The following is a 20,081-nucleotide window of genomic DNA, read 5'->3' as shown; positions in this document are numbered from 1 at the left end:
ACACATGCACATATCATCAACCACTACTCATACACACACGTAACGACAACAAACACCACCCACATACAATACTACCCCCACACACACACTTCACAATAGACACATTACAAAAACCCATTACAAAAATGCAGCCCTTACAGACAAGTTGAACAGAATGTGAAGAAAAAGAAAATCAGCAAAATCATCTCTATTCTCTATCATTCTCTTCGTTTCAGAATCTCCACCTCTGATTTTCACTAACTCAGATTTTAACATTGACTTTTGTAGAGAAATGTTTAGTACATTTGATAGCAACCTTTTCTTCTATCTTTTCCCTATTTGTTTGGCCTGGTGTCTCCTAAGTATAAGTCAGTTTAGGAAAGAGGGTCTATTGTAGTATTCTTTGCTCAGTGTGTACTCAAGGCACAGCTGCATTTTATAAGTACCAGCCCACATTCTCTCATCATGTCTGCCTTTGTGCCCAAAAGCAACGAAAGCTTCTTTACCAATGGAACAATTCAGTGTAAGGTAATCAGGCCACTTTGGAAGGGCATGTATTATGCGAATTATGGGGAATGAGGGGGGTGTTCAGTTTTTTCAGAAATAAAAATTGGACTCATTGCCCTCATCTAATTTGGAAAGTAATTATCCAAAAGCAGTCAACTCATGATTATACTAAACCTAATGTATAAGCAGATGACCTTGAACCCTTTTTTTCCCTTCTGCTGCCTACTCTTTCTGTTTCACTGTTTATTATCTTGCTCATCAATGTGTAGAGAGAAAGGTCATAGTGATATATGTCAATCCCTTTTGTTTTACCTTTGTAACTTTGCAAAAATTTGGAAGAGGAATAAGCCAAAACATATATGAGACCTAAGGATCACCTGAGAATTCTGATTAACTCTGTGCTCTTTGCAATTTGTACATTTAGAGTTGGTTATATAAACCTTTGCATGAGATAAATGTGTGTTTATTTCTCCATCCTTGGGTCAGTACAAGAAATGCTCCAACAAGCAACTTGGCAAATGAAAGTGATCAACAAGAGCCACTACAAAGGTCTTGTTAACCCAAACATGATCTGTACCATATACTTATGCCAAGTTCTAGGTCATCCTACACCAAAATTCCCAAAACTCAATGTCTCTGGTAAGATTTGACATAAAAGAGAATTTTAGTTGAATTGGATGTGTGACTCTGTGATGCCATAATTTCACAGAAATCTGTTGTCATCTCTGGCCACTGATAAACTCTATTTGACTTTAAAGAAAGTTACCTAAATTTTATGAACTTCAGTAAAAGCGTCTACAATAGATTCATTGCCCAACTTCAGAGTGACATGATTGTGAGTTGTACATATGGGCTTTTCAAACTGTTCAATGAGAATATTAAAATTCTATCGTTTGAGAGTGATTAATGATTAATTAATGACTGATGCAATCAGTACAATTTATTAATGATTAATACAATATTACACATTGTACATAGTGCAAATAGATAGGTGGAAAGGGCATTAATGTTAATAAAGGATACTGTGCATTTATACAATTAGACATTTTGTTGTTGGGTGCATAATCAATTGGGCTGTACTGCATAGAATGTATTGACTGCCAGTTAACTTCAATGATACTTATTCCATTGTTCAAATATAAAGCATTTAAATTAATCACTGCAGGATTTTCTGAGGCTGTGTTCTTTGTTTCAATCAATATTTGCCTTCTCTATACTGCAATACTTTGGAAATTATCTCAAGCTTGACCAAGAATATTGATCCTAATTCACCTACAGTTAAAAAAAAAAGTTATCATTTCCTTAATATTGTAAGGCCACTACGTTGTCACTCATTTATGAGTAATTGTTTTTGCTTGTGGTGTAAGACTTCATTCTGAATAGCATGCGAAAAACAGCTAATTTTTTTTTCTGTCTTCAGAGATCATCAGAGTCAAAATGCATAATGGCTGGAAAGTTCAGAGTTTAGAGATATGTGGAAGGTAGCTTGCTATTCCATGCTTTTTCTAAGAATATGTTCCAATTCTGATGATTCTAACTAAAAATTTGGTCAGGAAAGTTTGACAACTTTAAATGAATAGATTTACTTCATGCACTAGGTCAATGTCTGAAGTCATATTTTTACCCACTCACAATAATGATTAAATGTGTATTAACAGTCAATGGTTAGATTTATTGAGAATTAATGCTGATGAACCAGTGAACCGTTTTATGCAAATAAAAAAGCTGACATACATATTTTGCAATGTAGAATAACACTGGTAATACCTCATTAATGAGAAAGAATCATAAAAACAACAAACATTAGTTGAAACTTTCGAAGTTCCAGACACTATTCCAAGTGTTTTATATAAATTATCTCATTGAATTCTCAAACAACTCCATGCTGCAAAATTGAGGCATAAAAAGGTTGAGTAGCAAGTTCAAGGTCACACAGTTTTTAAGGGTCAGAGACTGTATCCCTGAAGTGAGAGACTGAAGTGACTGAACTGCTCTTACTTCAGATCGCCTATTTTAAACTGGTATGTTATATAGCCTCTAAATTGAATTATAAATCACATCTCTACATAGCCATGCCTGAAACTGTTTTGGATTAGCTCCAAAAGAACAAATTCTTATGATGCCATTAAACAGTTTTCTTTCCCTCCACTCTTTAACATTCAAAAAGCACAGATGATATGCAATCATCTTCTGAGTTTCCTAACTCTTCTCACATCTAGAGATTTCTTTATTTTCCAATGTTAATTAGAAAACAATAGCATATACGAGAGTTCATAGGATCATGGTGCAAAAGAACAACATCATAGAAGCCAAAAGAACTTGGGAATTAAAGGTAACTAATAATGTCTCAGCCAAGGAAATGAAAAGGAAAATGGAGTCAGGGAGTTTATAGTCTTATTTTTTTTCCCACTCAGATGACTCATGTCACCTCAACCTTATCTCAGACATATCTATCTATACACACTGTAATCTATTCATCATTCATTTCATTCATTCATTTCATTTCATTTTTCAATGAAATACCAAGGACCTATAACAAACTTCTCTCTCAAAACCACTAAGTCACTCTTTGCCATTAATCTCAAATCTTTTACAGGGTCATTTCTCTCATAAATCCATTCAAAATTGATCATTGGAAAGCTATGGCTCAGCTATTCTTCACCCTGGACATTTGAGTTCAATAGCTACTTTCCCCAACTTCTAACCAACCTGTACCTACCTACATATACACCCCTTAAGTGCCATATATCCTCAAATTTGTGATTGTTATAAATTATTTAAATTTTCTATTAGATTTACATACAGTCCAATATCATTCAAAATTACCTTCTTGCATAATAGCTACTAAACCATATTACTATGAGAGTGGGGATCTTCACATTTCTGCCAGTATAAAGAGTTCCTCATAATAAAAATATTTAACACCTTTAATTGAGAGGCACATAGGCTGATGAGCTAAATTTGTTGAATATTTCAAAATACACTTCTTTGTTAGAAATTGGTTAACTATATCACAATATTGATTTTGTTTGTGAGTGTGAAATTAACAACACACACACTCACCCACACCTTTTCTTTGCACTTGACTGCTCATTTTCAGTGTACAACAGTCTGCTTTGCAGAGTAGCTAACTGAATGGCAATGTGAGAGTTTTAATAATAATGCCAAGTAAAAACATCACTGACAGGCATTGAATTTCTTTGCTACTCAGCTAGATAGTTTATTGCTACTAAATAAGAAAACTTATGTAGACATCAAGCGCCTCTGCTTCTAAACTTGATTTTATTTTCTCTACCCTTTAAAAACCTTAAACAGGTAGTATGTATCACTTATGTGAAATATAATTTGGAAAGCGGCATGTTTCCTCTTAATGCAACTAATATTCTTTGAGGGCATGACAAGGCAATAAGAAGCTTATAGTAGTACAGGTTAAAAAAAAAACCTGATGATACATGAAATACAGACTAGTAAGACAAGATGTCATATGAACAAAAGGAAATGTGAATCCTGGGGCCAGCAAGTGGGATCAGAAGAAGGTGGCATCAGTATAGACAAGTTGCAAGCATTAGGAAACCATTTCAAAATGGATGAACAGGCCTTCCCTGGTGGCGCGGTGGTTGGGGGTCCGCCTGCCGGTGCAGGGGGCTCGAGTTCGTGCCCCGGTCCGGGAGGGTCCCGCGTGCCGCGGAGTGGCTGGGCCTGTGGGCCGTGGCCGCTGGGCCTGCGCGTCAGAGCCTTTGCTCCGCGGCGGGAGAAGCCACAGCAGTGAGAGGCCCGCGTACCGCGAAAAAAAAAAAGGAAGAACAGATAAAGCGAACTTATTGATTCACAGGCCTCAAAGGCCCAGAGCCTGACCAAGCTTCCAGCATGATAGTTCATGATGGCATTGAGACTAGGTGCAATTCTCAACAAAGCTCCCAGTTCCTCAGTTCTACTTACCAGTCCTCCGGATGACTTCCTTGTGTAAACAAAAATGGCTGCAGTAGTTTGAGGCTGTTCCCCCGCATACCAGACAAGAGCATTTTTCCCAGCATCCCCAGGAAAAGTCATAAATTCATTCTGATTGGACAAGATCAGGTCACCTGTGAGCCAGTTACTGCATCCGGGAAAAACAGTTTCCTGATTGGATTAGATCAAGCATGATTTATACTCCCCAGCTGTGTCACCTCCCCATATCCACAGGGCTCCATGTGGCAATCAGGGCTATTAGTTGGTGCAAAGAGGAGAAACTGCCAGGCAACCAATAGGTAACTACTGGGACTTGTTTTCCTCTTGGCTTATTTTGACTGTAAAATTAATTACATTCTGCTAAATTTATATGTCATTTCTCTGTTCTCATATACAATGTAAATCCAGTGTGATGCCCATCTAAGGGAGCCACTGATAACTAAAAGATGGTGACAGATTGGTCAAAAAAGGTCCTAAATCTTCAGGTAATGATGGCCAGTATTTCAAAGTCAAATAAAACTAGTTTCATTCTCAGTTCTGCCACTGCATAACCCCAAAGTAGTCATAGCCCACTGTACACCTCAGTTTCTTCATTGGTAAACTGGTTATAAATGTCTTACCTTAGAATACTGTTGCAGAAATTTATGGTGACAAAGGGAATGTACCTGGCCAGTGGAGATGCTCAAAGAAGTTATTATTGTTACTGATGTTGCTGTTATTATCCTCCTCATCAAAATCCACACACATCATCATCCCAACCCTGAACAGACAATGGAAACAGTCATAGGTGGCCAGACTTTTAGGGTAAGAAGGCTGCCTTAGAAATCAAATAATCAGCAGAGGCCTGTAGTAGAAGTTGATTGCCTTTGGCATTTTCAGTATAGAACCAAGGTTCTCCCTTTTAAACCCCTCTTTGAAAGGGATTTCATGGTTTGACCATTAAGTAGTTGTGCAATCTAAGGCAATTTAGTTAACCTCTAAAAATTAGTTTCCTCATCTGAGAGTGGAGATACTTAAAATATCTACTTCACAGGGTTAACTGGATTAATGTATGTATAGGACACATTCCATAAAAAATACCAAGTATTTTGCCACTATCATTATAATTATTACAAAGATATCCCACTAGATATCCAGGGGAAACATTACTTTCCAAACTGAAAGTGAGTCCCTGATACTGTTTTTGGAACCTCTTGTTGCTTTAAGATTTTGCTCATCCTCGACTTGTTCCATTCTCATTGAGACATGGTTGAGAAAGAAGAGTCAGGAAAGTTTTCACCTGCAATGTTTGGGAAACTGTGTATGTGAGCTGCACTATCACTCATCTATTGTATCTTTGTGCCTCACCATGAAATAAACTTGCTCCAAGGTCTCTTCCTACTCATTAAGCAAAGGGTACAATAAAGAGCCAGTTTTATGAGAAAGCATGAAGGCAAGAACATCATGTTCTTTACAATGAAGTTAAGAATTCTATTCAAAAGGCAAATCCTTCATTCCAAAAATTTGAATGGGAAAATATTTAGCAAATAATTCTAGCTAGTTGAATTTAAAGAAATGAAAGAGTCCCATAGAATAATATGTTCTTGGACATTTATTTTATTTGTATCTGTTAAATTTTCATTCACTGTTAGCCACTGCCTCCAAGTTTTCAATTCTAAGATAGCTGATATAAAAATGAATGCATTTGGCTCACAAATATAGAGAACAAACTAGTGGTTATCAGTGGGGAGAGGGAAGGGGGGAGGGGCATGAAGGGGTAGAGGAGTAAGAGGTACAAACTATAAATAAGGTGTAAAATAAGCTACAAGGAGGGACTTCCCTGGTGACGCAGTGGTTAAGAATCTGCCTGCCAATGCAGGGGACACGGATTTGAGCCCCGGTTTGGGAAGATCCCACATGCCACGGAGCAACTAAGCCCGTGTGCCACAACTACTGAGCCTGCGCTCTAGAGCCTGCAATCCACAACTATTGAGCCCGCATGCCACAACTACTGAAGCCCGCGCGCCTAGAGCCCATGCTCCGCAACAACAGAAGCCACCGCAGTGAGAGGCCTGCGCACTGCAATGAAGAGTAGCAACCAAAAATAAATAAATTAATTAATTAAAAAATAATAATAATAACCTATAAGGATATATTGTACAACACAGGGAAAATAGCCAATATTTTATAATAACTATAAATGGAGTATAACCTTTAAAAATTGTTAATCACAATATTGTACACCTATAATGTATAATATTATACAGAAACTATACTTCAATTAAAAAATTATAAGGAAGAGAAAATTTTTAATGAATGCATTTATGATTCAAAGGACACTATCAAGAAAGTGAAAAGACAATCCACAGAATGGGAGATATCAATAATATTTGTAAATCATATCTGATAAGGGACTAGTATACAGAATATATGAATAGCTCAACAATAAAAAGGCATATAACCCAAATTCAAAATGGGCAAAGAACCTAAATAGACATTTCTCCAAAGAAGATAAACATACAGCCAATAAGCACAGGTAAAAATGCTCAACATCATTAGCCATTAGGGAAATGCAAATCAAAACCACAATAAGATAACATTTCTTACCCACTAAGATGGCTAGAATCAAAAAGATGGACCAAAAAAAATGTTTGCATGGATATGGAAAAATTGGGACCCTCTTACACCGTTAGTGCGAAAGCAAAACGGTACAGCCACTTTGGAAAGCACTTTAGCAGTTTGTCAAAAATTTAGACATAGAGTTACAATTTGATCCAGAAATGCCATTTCTAGGTATATACCCAAGAGAACTGAAACATATGACTACACAAAAGCTTATACAGGAATGTTTATAGCAACATTATTCATAATTTTCAAAAAATATAAATGAGCCAAATGTCCATCAGCTGATAAAGGATAAATAAAATGTGGTGTATCCATACAATGGAATATTATTCAGCCATAAAGAGGAATGAACTATTAATACACGCTATTAACATGGATGAATCTTGAAAACATTATGCTAAGTGAAAGAAGCCAGACACATAAAGGCACATATTGCAAGATTCCATTTCTATGAAATGTCCAGAAGAGGCAAATCCATAGAAAGAGAAAGACTAATGGTTTCCAGAGTCTGGGAGCAGAGGGAATTTGGAGTGATTGCAAATGGGCATAAGGATTCTTCTGGGGGTGAGGGAAATGTCTGGAATCAGATTTTAGTTATAGTTACATAACTTTGTTAATATACTAAAAACCACTGAATCGTACACTTTAGAAGTGTATATTTTATGGCATGTAAGATTTTTTAAAAGCCAATTTAAAAATGTATCCTCTGTAATTCTCTCCATTTTACTTGAATAAGGTAAATACCCACAAGACTCTTTGTTTGGATGGCCTATTCTTCACTGAAACATTTTATTAAATGATTGTTAAAGAAATGTTGGAATATAGCAATCTCATTTTGCATGTTCATACATCAACCTACCCTTCTGATATATTGTCCCTTCCATTTCAAATAACTACATTTTTAATAGGCCTTTTAGAATCAATGCTTTGACCAGCCATAAAAATCTAATGACTGTAATTTTTAGTTGCTTTAGGAGATGATCTTTGTTAGTTGAAGCCTTAGGTCATCCCCATAGGTGGCCATTTTAACGGTGACTCTTCTGTTTGCTGTGATAGTGGATGCTTTAATGTTGCCTTACCATCCTTTCCAAATTTCTCCAAGGCTGCTTGCTGTGTTCCAGTGCATCCACCCTGGAAGGCCTTGGTAGAATACTGAGGAAAAGGGTACGCAAGTTCAATAAGCATTTATGATGGTTTCTCCATACAATTGCATGCCTGTAAATAAATCCCTGAAGTTTGTTCCTGCTCTATCATCAAAACAATCTAATCCTTAAAAATATATAGTAAATTTGACTAGGTTAAGTAAAGTTTTAAAATGTAATTCACTTCAGGACATATGATAGGTTTTTATACGCTCATGTGAGGTGTGCATTTCCAAGGGAGAATATATCATACAACATTAATAGAACATCTATTAACTTTTGTTGGAACACAGTTTGGGAAATGCTGCTCTAAAGTTATGCCATTAATTGAGAATCTCACCAGACCAAAAACACAAGAGTAGAGAAGGCATTCAGTTTTGCTTTGAATATGGGAACTAAGATTTTACATTTTATCAGGAAAGGTTTAGATTCTATGTTTAGCAAGTTGCACACCCTCACCAGGATACGGTGGCGGAAAAGAAGCAAGAATATTTATATTTTTAACATCTTTATTGGAGTATAAATGCTTTACAGTGGTGTGTTAGTTTCTGCTTTATAACAAAGTAAATCAGCTATACATATACATATATCCCCATATATCTTCTCTCTTGCATCTCCCTCCCTCCCACCCTCCCTATCCCACCCCTCTAACGTGGTCACAAAGCAGCGAGCTTACCGCCCTGTGCTATGTGGCTGCTTCCCACTAGATATCAGTTTTACATTTGGTAGTATATATATGTCCATGCCACTCTCTCAGTTTGTCCCAGCTTACCCTTCCCCCTCCCCATTTCCTCAAGTCCATTTTCTAGTAGGTCTGCATCTTTATTCATGTCCTGCCCCTAGGTTCTTCATGACCATTTTCTTCTTGTTTTTTTAGATTCCATATATATGTGTTAGAATACGGTATTTGTTTTTCTCTTTCTGACTTACTTCACTCTGTATGACAGACTCTAGGTCCATCACCTCAGTACAAATAACTCAACTTCGTTTCTTTTTATGGCTGAGTAATATTCCATTGCATATATGTGCCACATCTTCTTTATCTATTCATCTCTTGATGGACACTTAGGTTGCTTCCTAGTCCTGGCTGTTCTAAATAGAGCTGCAGTGAACATTTTGGTACATGACCCTTTTGGAATTATGGTTTTCTCAGGGTATATGCCCAGTAGTGGGATTGATGCACCATATGGTAGTTCTATTTTTAGTTTTTTAAGAAACCTCCATACTGTTCTCCATAGTGGCTGTATCAATTTACATTCCCACAACAGTGCAAGAGTGTTCCCTTTTCTCCATGCCCTCTCCAGCATTTATTGTCTGTAGATTTTTTGATGACAGCTATTCTGACTGGTGTCAGATGATATCTCATTGTAGTTTTGATTTGCATTTCTCAAATGATTAATGATGTTGAACATTCTTTCATGTGTTTGTTGGCAATCTGTATATCTACTTTGGAGAAATGTCTATTTAGGTCTTCTGCCCATTTTTGGATTGGGTTGTTTGGTTTTTTTGATATTGAGCTGCATGAGCTGCTTGTAAATTTTGGAGATTAATCTTTGTCAGTTGCTTTACTTGCAAATATTTTCTCCCATTCTGAGAGTTGTCTCTTGGTCTTGTTTATGGTTTCCTTTGCTGTGCAAAAGCTTTGAAGTTTCATTAGGTCCCATTTGTTTATTTTTATTTCCATTTCTCTAGGAGGTGGGTCAAAAAGGATCTTGCTGTGATTTATGTCATAGAGTGTTCTGCCTATGTTTTCCTCTAAGAGTTTGATAGTTTCTGGCCTTACATTTAGGTCTTTAATCCATTTTGAGCTTATTTTTGTGTATGGTGTTAGGGAGTGATCTAATCTCATACTTTTACATGTACCTGTCCAGTTTTCCCAGCACCACTTATTGAAGAGGCTGTCCTTTCTCCACTGTACATTCCTGCCTCCTTTATCAAAGATAAGGTGACCATATGTGCATGGGTTTATCTCTGGGCTTTCTATCCTGTTCCATTGATCTATCTTTCTGTTTTTGTGCCAGTACCATACTGTCTTGATTACTGTAGCTTTGTAGTATAGTCTGAAGTCAGGGAGCCTGATTCCTCCAGCTCCGTTTTTTGTTCTCAAGATTGCTTTGGCTATTTGAGGTCTGTTGTGTTTCCATACAAATTGTGAATTTTTTTGTTCTAGTTCTGTGAAAAATGCCAGTGGTAGTTTGATAGGGATTGCATTGGATCTGTAGATTGCTTTGGGTAGTAGAGTCATTTTCACAATGTTGATTCTTCCAATCCAAGAATATGGTATATCTCTCCATGTGTTGGTATCATCTTTAATTTCTTTCATCAGTGTCTTATAGGTTTCTGCATACAGGTCTTTTGTCTTCTTAGGTAGGTTTATTCCTAGGTATTTTATTCTTTTTGTTGCAATGGTAAATGGGAGTGTTTCCTTAATTTCTCTTTCAGATTTTTCATCATTAGTGTATAGGAATGCAAGATTTCTGTGCATTAATTTTGTATCCTGCTACTTTACCAAATTCATTGATTAGGTCTAGTAGTTTTCTGGTAGTATCTTTAGGATTCTCTATGTATAGTATCATGTCATCTGCAAACAATGACAGCTTTACTTCTTTTTTTCCGATTTGTATTCCTTTTATTTTTTTTCTTCTCTGATTGCTGTTGTTAAAATTTCCAAAACAATGTTGAATACTAGTGGTGAGAGTGGGCAACCTCGTCTTCTTCCTGATCTTAGTGGAAATGGTTTCAGTTTTTCACTATTGAGGACAATGTTGGCTATGGGTTTGTCATATATGGTTTTTATTATGTTGAGGTAAGTTCCCTCTATGCCTACTTTCTGGAGGGTTTTTATCATAAATGGGTGTTGAATTTTGTCGAAAGCTTTTTCTGCATCTATTGAGATGATTATATGGTTTTTATTCTTCACTGTTAATATGGTGTATCACATTGATTGATTTCCGTATATTGAAGAATCCTTGCATTCCTGGGATAAACCCTACTTGATCATGGTGTATGATCCTTTTAATGTGCTGTTGGATTCTGTTTGCTAGTATTTTGTTGAGGATTTTTGCATCTATGTTCATCAGTGATATTGGCCTGTAGTTTTCTTTCTTTGTAACATCTTTGTCTGGTTTTGGTATCAGGGTGATGGTGGCCTTGTAGAATGAGTTTGGGAGTGTTCCTCCCTCTGCTATATTTTGGAAGAATTTGAGAAGGATAGGTGTTAGCTCTTCTCTAAATGTTTGATAGAATTCGCCTATGAAGCCATCTGGTCCTGGGCTTTTGTTTGCTGGAAGATTTTTAATCACAGTTTCAATTTCAGTGCTTGTGATTGGTCTGTTCACATTTTCTATTTCTTCCTGGTTCAATCTCAGAAGGTTATGCTTTTCTAAGAATTTGTCCATTTCTTCCAGGTTGTCCATTTTATTGGCATAGTGTTGCCTGTAGTAATCTCTCATGATCCTTTGTATTTCTGCAGTGTCAGTTGTTACTTTTCTTTTTTTATTTCTAATTCTATTGATTTGAGTCCTCTCCCTTTTTTTCTTGATGAGTCTGGCTAATGGCTTATCAATTTTGTTTTCCTTCTCAAAGAACCAGCTTGTAGTTTTAATGATCTTTGCTATCATTTCCTTCATTTCTTTTTCATTTATTTCTGATCTGATCTTTATGATTTCTTTCCTTCTTCTAACATTGGGGTATTTTTGTTCTTCTTTCTCCTATTGCTTTGGGTGTAAGGTTAGGTTGTTTATTTGAGATGTTTCTTATTTCTTAAGGTAGGATTGTATTGCTATAAACTTCCCTCATAGAACTGGTTTTGCTGCATCCCTTAGGTTTTGGGTCGTCGTGTTTACATTGTCATTTGTTTCTAGGTATTTTTTGATTTCCTCTTTAATTTCTTCAGTGATCTCTTGGTTATTAAGTAGTGTATTGTTTAGCCTCCATGTGTTGTATTTTTTACAGACTTTTTCCTGTAATTGATATCTAATCGCATACCGTTGTCGTCAGTAAAGATACTTGATACTATTTCAATTTTCTTAAATTTACCAAGGCTTGATTTGTGACCCACAATATGATCTATCCTGGAGAATGTTCCATGGGCACTTGAGAAAAATGTGTATTCTGTTATTTTTGGATGGAATGTCCTATAAATATCAATTAAGTCCATCTTGTTTAATGTATCATTTCAAGCTTGTGTTTCCTTATTTATTTTCATTTTGGATGATCTGTCCATTGCTGAAAGTGGGGTGTTAAAGTCCCCGGTTATGATTATGTTACTGTCAACTTCCCCTTTTATGGCTATTAGCATTTGCCTTATGTATTGTGGTGCTCCTATGTTGGGTGCATAAATATTTACAATGGTTATATCTCCTTTTTGGATTGATCCCTTGATCATTATGTAGTTTCCTTCTTTATCTCTTGTAATAGTCTTTGTTGTAAAGCCTGTTTTATCTGATATGAGAATTGCTACTCCAGCTTTCTTTTGATTTCCATTTGCATGGAATATCTTTTTCCATCCCCTCACTTTCAGTCTGTATGTGTCTCTAGGTCTGAAGTGGGTCTCTTGTAGACAGCATATATATGGGTCTTGTTTTTGTATCCATTCAGCCAGTCTGTGTCTTTTGGTGGGAGCATTTAATCCATTTACATTTAAGGTAATTATCGATATGTATGTTCCTATTACCATTTTCTTAATTGTTTTGGGTTTGTTATTGTAGATATTTTCCTTCTCTTGTGTTTCCTCCCTAGAGAATTTCCTTTAGCATGTGCTGTATAGCTGGTTTGGTGGTGCTGAATTCTCTTAGCTTTTGCTTGTCTGTAAAGGTTTTAATTTCTCTGTCAAATCTGAATGAGATCCTTGCTGGGTAATCTTGGTTGTAGGTTTTTCTCCTTTCATCACTTTAAATATGTCCTGCCACTCGCTTCTGGCTTGCAGAGTTTCTGCTGGAAGATCAGCTGTTTACCTTATGGGGATTCCCTTGTGTGTTATTTGTTGTTTTTCCCTTGCTGCTTTTAATATTTTTTCTTTGTATTTAATTTTTGATAGTTTGACTAATATGTGTTTTGGTGTGTTTCTCCTTGGATTTTTCCTGTATGGGACTCTCTGTGCTTCCTGGACTTGATTAACTATTTCCTTTCCCATATTACAGAAGTTGTCAACTATAATCTCTTCAAGTATTTTCTCAGTCCCTTTCTTTTTCTCTTCTTCTTCTGGGACCCCTATAATTCGAATGTTGGTGTGTTTAATGTTGTCCCAGAGGTCTTTGAGACTGTCCTCTATTCTTTGCATTCTTTTTTCTTTATTCTGCTCTGCAGTAGTTGTTTCCACTATTTTATCTTCCAGGTCACTTATCCCTTCTTCTGCCTACGTTATTCTGCTATTGATCCCTTCTAGAGAATTTTTAATTTCATTTATTGTGTTGTTCATCACTGTTTGTTTGCTCTTTAGTTCTTCTAGGTCCTTGTTAAATGTTTCTTGTATTTTCTCTATTCTATTTCCAGGATTTTGGATCATCTTTACTATCATTATTCTGAATTCTTTTTCAGCTAGACTGCCTATTTCCTCTTCATTTGTTAGGTCTGGTGGGTTTTTGCTTTGTTCTTTCATCTGCTGTGTGTTTCTCTGTCTTCTCACTTTGCTTAACTTACTGTGTTTGGGGTCTCCTTTTTGCAGGCTACAGGTTCGTATTTCCCGTTGTTTTTGGTGTCTGTCCCCAGTGGCTAAGGTTGGTTCAGTGGGTTGTGTAGGCTTCCTGGTGGAGGGGACTAGTGCCTGTGTTCTGGTGGATGAGGCTGGATCTTGTCTTTCTGGTGGTCAGGTCCATGTCTGGTGGTGTGTTTTGGGGTGTCTGTGCCCTTATTATGAGTTTAGGCAGCCTCTCTGCTAATGGATGGGGTTGTGTTCCTGTCTTGCCAGTTGTTTGGCATAGGGTGTCTAGCACTGTAGCTTGCTGATCTTTGAGTGGAGCTGGGTATTGGTGTTGAGATGGAGATCTCTGCGAGATTTTTACCGTTTGATATTACGTGGAGCTGGGAGGTCTCTTGTGGACCAGTGTCCTGAACTTGGCTCTCCTACCTAGAGGCGCAGCTCTGACGCCTGGCTGGAGCACCAAGAGCCTGTCATCCATGCAGCTCAGAATAAAAGGGAGAAAAAAAAAGAAAAGAAAGAAAGAAGAAGATAAAATAAAATAAAAGTTATTAAAATAAAAAATAATTATTAAAAAATTTTTAAAGTAATAAAAAAAGAAGAGAGCAACGAAACCAAAAAGCAAATCCACCAATGATAACAAGTGCTAAAAAAAAAAAAAAAAAGGACAGAACCCTAGGACAAATGGTAAAAGCAAAGCTATACAGACAAAATCACACACAGACGCATACACATACACACTCACAAAAAGAGAAAAAGGGGGAAAAAAAAAAAATATATATATATATATATATATATCGTTGCTCCCAAAGTCCACCTCCTCAATTTGGGATGATCTGTTGTCTATTCAGGTATTCCACAGACGCAGCATACATCAAGTTGATTGTGGAGATTTAATCCACTGCTCCTGAGGCTGCTGGGAGAAATTTTCCTTTTTCTTCTTTGTTCGCACACCTCCTGGGGTTCTGCTTTGGATTTGGTCTCACCTCTGCATGTAGGTCGCCTGAGAACGTCTGTTCTTCACTCAGACAGGACGGGGTTAAAGGAGCAGCTGATTCGGGGGCTCTGGCTCACTCAGGCCGGTGGGGAGGGAGGCGTACGGTTGCGGGGCGAGCCTGTGGCAGCAGAGGCCAGCATGACGTTGCACCAGCCCGAGGCGCGCCGTGTGTTCTCCTGGGGAAGTTGTCCCTGGATCACGGGACCCTGGCCATGGCGGGCTGCACAGGCTCCCGGGAGGGGAGGTGGGGATAGTGACCTGTGCTTGCACACAGGCTTCCTGGTGGCAGCAGCAGCAGCCTTAGTGTCTCATACCCGTCTCTGGGTTCCGCGCTGTTAGCCGCGGCTCGTGCCCGTCTCTGGAGCTCCTTTAAGCGGTGCTCTTAATCCCCTTTCCTCACGCACCAGGAAACAAAGAGACAAGAGAAAGTCTCTTGTCTCTTCGGCAGCTCTAGACCTTTTCCCAGACTCCCTCCCGGCTAGCTGTGGTGCACTAACCCCCTTCAGGTTGTGTTCACGCCGCCAACCCCAGTCCTCTGCATGGGATCCGACCTCCAAAGCCCAAGCCTCAGCTCCCAGGCCCCGCCCACCCCGGCGGATGAGCGGACAAGCCTCTCAGGATGGTGAGTGCCGGTCAGCACCGATCCTCTGGGCGGGTATCTCTCCGCTTTGTCCTCCGCACCCCTGTTGCTGTGCTCTCCTCCATTAATCTGAAGCTTCCCCCCTCCGCCACCCACAGTCTCCGCCCGCAAAGGGGCTCCTAGTGTGTGGAAACCTTTCCTCCTTCACGGCTCCCTCCCACTGGTGCGGGTCCCGTCTCTATTCTTTGTCTCTGTTTTTTCTTTTCTCTTTTACCCTACCCAGGTACGTGGGGAGTTTCTTGCCTTTTGGGAGGTCTGAGGTCTTCTGCCAGCATTCAGTAGGTGTTCTGTAGGAGTTGTTCCACATGTAGATGTATTTCTGATGTATCTGTGGGGAGGAGGGTGATCTCTGCGTCTTACGCTTCCACCATCTTGAAGCTCCTCCGAAGTTAGAATATTGATTCAATCATTCTTTAAATCTCAGTTTCTTCATGTGAAAATAAATTTGCTGAACTAGATGATCTCTAAGTCCCTACTAGAAGTAAGATTCAGTTTGAAACTCTGATCCTAATACTAATATATCACATATATGGTATAACGATGCTAAGAAATTTCCTCCATTTGAATATTAAACCTCAAAAATATTTTTAAAATTATAACGCACCTTCTTTTTTCCCCTAACTATGCCTACAAGAACAGATCATGTCCTTTTTCTTTCAGAGGCAGCCACTGTGAGCCAGGCTGGGAGAACAGCTCCTTGTTCCTAAGCTAACGGAACACTCAGGCTGGAAGTGGGTTCCTAGAGACAGCTGTCCTGGGGAATGGGATATAAAATCTCGAATGGATTTCAGAAACTGAGAAGATGTTTACTGTTGGTTTAATTCCACTTAAACTTTTTAATCACCGAAGATTTTTTATTCACTATTTACTCCTTTCTCTCTAGACTTCCTTTCATTCCTTTAGCAGTTTAAAATATTGACTGCAATTTAAAGAAAAATGAGGATGTCTTTTGTTTTACACCTATTTTGTGATTACAAAAGCAAGACATACATATTATAGAGACAGAAAAGACTTTCTTGTCACCTATAACTACTTTTTATCTGAAGTCACTTATTCAAGAATTCCATTTTTTGACAAAAACTTCTACATTTGGAGCTTGCTTATTCAACTACTCCAAATTACGGTCAATCTTCAACCTTTTTGGAAATACATGTCCACTGAACCCTCTGTTTAGTGTCAATACATCAGGAGCACACTAGGAGCCTCCCCTTTTCTTCATGTACCCAGCTTAAGTTACTTGGTCCATCATTACAGGAAAATTCCTGTCAGTATTCTAACCTCTCTTGCTCCTCTGTCTTTATATCTCAGTGGTGCAGCAAAATCCCACTTCTGCATGTTTTCTTTCTCCATTCCTGCCCTGAGTGAGCACTGCTGGAGAAAGTCCACCATCAGGGCAGACTAACCTCACTATGAATTCATAGTATCAACTTCATATGAGCTCTACCTGACCACCTTCTACCTGCCTGCCTATGGTATTTCTCAGAACCTCATGCTCACTTTCTAAAATGACTGCATAAAGTGCCCTCATTTTTCTCAAGCCTCCAACGTTCCCACTCTAAATTATCCTCTTTACGTGAAGGACATGATGTGTCCTTTTATTTCACAGAGGAAACAAAGATCATCTTGCTCAGTATGTCAGCTTACTTCTAAACGCTTCCCATTACACCTGTAAGAAAAAAGATACTGCCCATCTCCTCTCTGAGAACTAACTCTCTTCCTCGGCTTTTATTTATTATTCTCAAAAATATTCATTCAGGACCATGGTAGTATAGATAGATAGTTTCGTCTAGTAGTTTCGTCTACTCTGACCTTCACAAAAACTTTATATAATAGATTATTTCTTATCTTTCTTATATTTTCAAATCACACACATGCACACACAGACACATACACACACACAATCTGAATTCATCTTTCCCAGTGGGACTTAACCAAAGTCAAATCCCTGGCAATCAATCAATCAATCACCTCCCTTTATCCCCACATCACCCTGTATATACATTCCTTATCCCCTTACTTCCCACTCTCTTTATCAAAATAGCTCTTGCTAAGTTAACCAAAGGCATTCACTATCTAAACCCAAAGGGCATTTTTGTCCTCACCAAACACAACTTATCAGCAGATTTGACATGGTTGACCTCTCCCTCCTGGTTTTCAAGACAGCATCTCATCTAGTTTTCTTGCAATCTCTCTATTTCTCTGTGTTCTTCCCCCTTCTTCAGAGTCATTAAATGGAGGATTTTCTATGGTTTTTTTCTATGTCATCTTTTCTCCTCATTCTATATTCTGCTCTTAGGAATTTTATCCAGTAGGATTCAGTTATCAATCATAAGCCAATGACTCCAGTGAATTTATTTCTCCACCCCATTCATTCATTCATTCATTCTATAAATATTTATTAAATGCATACAATATTCTAGTCACTAGAGATAAGACAGTGAATGAATTCAGACTTTTCTGAGTTTAAACCCATATATCAACTGCCTGCTAGTATATCCACTTGGATGTTTCAAAGGCAATTAACATGCCTTAAACCAAAAACATAATCTCCCTCTCAAGTCTAATTCTCTTCCCAAATACTTACCTTAACAACTGGCACCACCTTCCAAACAGCTGCTCAAACTAGAAACCTAGGAGTCTTCTTCACTTTTCCCCGATCCTTCACCTCCATATATAATCCATCATCAAGTCCATTTCATTTTTACCTCCTAAATATATTTTGATTCAATCCATTTGATGCCGTTTCCACCTTCATCTCCTTAATCCAATGTACCATCATCACTTAGCTATACTGCTGCTATAATCCCCCAGTTAGGTTCCCTGATTCTGCTTCTCCTCCTTCTAATCTCTTTTCTGTACTGCACAAGAGAATGAAATTTTAAAAACACAAATCTTATATTATGCTCCCTAACCCCTATGCACTACCATACTCGGCCTCCTTTCACTTCTTCAAATGCTCCATCCTACTACAGGGATTCTACAATGCTATTCCTCTGTGAAAGAATGCTCTCCTAATCCTCCTACCCCATGCACCTGCTAAAATCTCCTACCCACAAGTCAGGTTTTCGTACATTTGTCAGTTCTTCAGTGAACTAAACCCCAAATTATGCTAGGTTCCCTGTTGTATGCTCTCACGGTGCCCTTCTTAGCACTTATCACAGTTGTAATTTTACATTTATTTGTGTGACTTTTTAAAATTAATGTCTTCTCCAATATATTAGAAGCATAATGAAAGCAAAGGCTATTTTATTTTTGCTCACTATTGAATGAACAGCTTTCTAGTATAGTGCCTATCACATGTTAGGTTTTAATGAAGACTTGTTACATTAATTAATCAATAAACAAGGAGGAAAACAAATCACTCAAAATCCCATTGCCTAAAAATAAGCAGTTGTATTTTGATGTATTTCCTTCCAATAATTTTAATGGAAACATATTTTGATATTTTTATATCGATATTACATATATAATTTTAATTATAATCTTTACATCAAGAACTTTCTAAAGTTGTTAACTATTTTTCAAAAACTCCATTTTAATGGCTACATATTATTCCAACTTATGTGTCTACCCTAATGTATTTAAGCACTCTGCTATTTTTAGGATTTTTCCGATAGCTTTATTGTTATAAATAATGTTACAGCAACGATTTTTGTACATTTTGTGCATTTAAATTTATGGCTAGTTACACAGGACAAATTCTTAAAATAGGGTAAATTCTGGAGTTACGATGTATAAATTTTGTTAAGCCTTGGGAATACCTGGGTACTAAGAATGCAAGAACAATGAACTGTATTGCAGCATTTACATATTTCTATGTTGAAACAAATTACTCAGATTTAGATCGCAAGTCAGGGATAGACTAATCAGTTCGTTGCAAGCATTTACTCAAACTTTTAAAATTATACCTTGTGCATAGTTTACTCCAGGGCAAGATTGACAAAATATTTTTCAGGATGGACTTATTTTTCAGCTCTGTGCCCTAGTGTCCTGAAAAGAACACTTTTCAGTATTTGAGAAAATACTTTCCCAGTTTGGGGATTATTTTTCTGCTTTACAAATCTGGTAACACTACTGGTAGTTCAATAGGGTTCTTCACAATATGTTCCAGGAAAATTTGACACTTTACAAAATGAACATAAATATATCCTAAAGACTCTGCTAATTGTATATGCTTACAAGTTGCTCCAAACATTTCTCTGGATAAATTAATCGAGGTCCAGTGTCCTGGGATAGGGTAAAAGATTAAATAAAACATTAAGGGCTAAGCCTTCAGGAAGGTGAAATTATCTAGAATGCTGTATACTCTCTCCTTGCCTTCTCCAATTATAGGATTCCTCTTTGGGAGGTTTCCACACAAGAGTCTCAATTAGAAGAGTCTATTAACAAAAACAAAGCCTTCTAGACAAGTGTTTTTTGCAAGAATATTACATTCAAAACAATTGCAGCAACACTTTCAATAATATGTTTATAATATTTCCGATGCTTGCTATAAAAGTCAGAATCAGCCATTTTTCATTCTGAGAAGATTCAATTCTCAGTCTACTATGTAAGCACACATCAAGCTAGGAAAAGAAATCTATGCACAGCATGACCTACTTTTGATGTACTGAATTTCTTCTCAAA

Source organism: Grampus griseus, assembly GCF_964374135.1.
Source record: "Grampus griseus genome assembly, chromosome: 3".
NCBI lineage: Eukaryota > Metazoa > Chordata > Mammalia > Artiodactyla > Delphinidae > Grampus > Grampus griseus.
Note: the sequence above shows the minus strand (reverse complement) of the source record.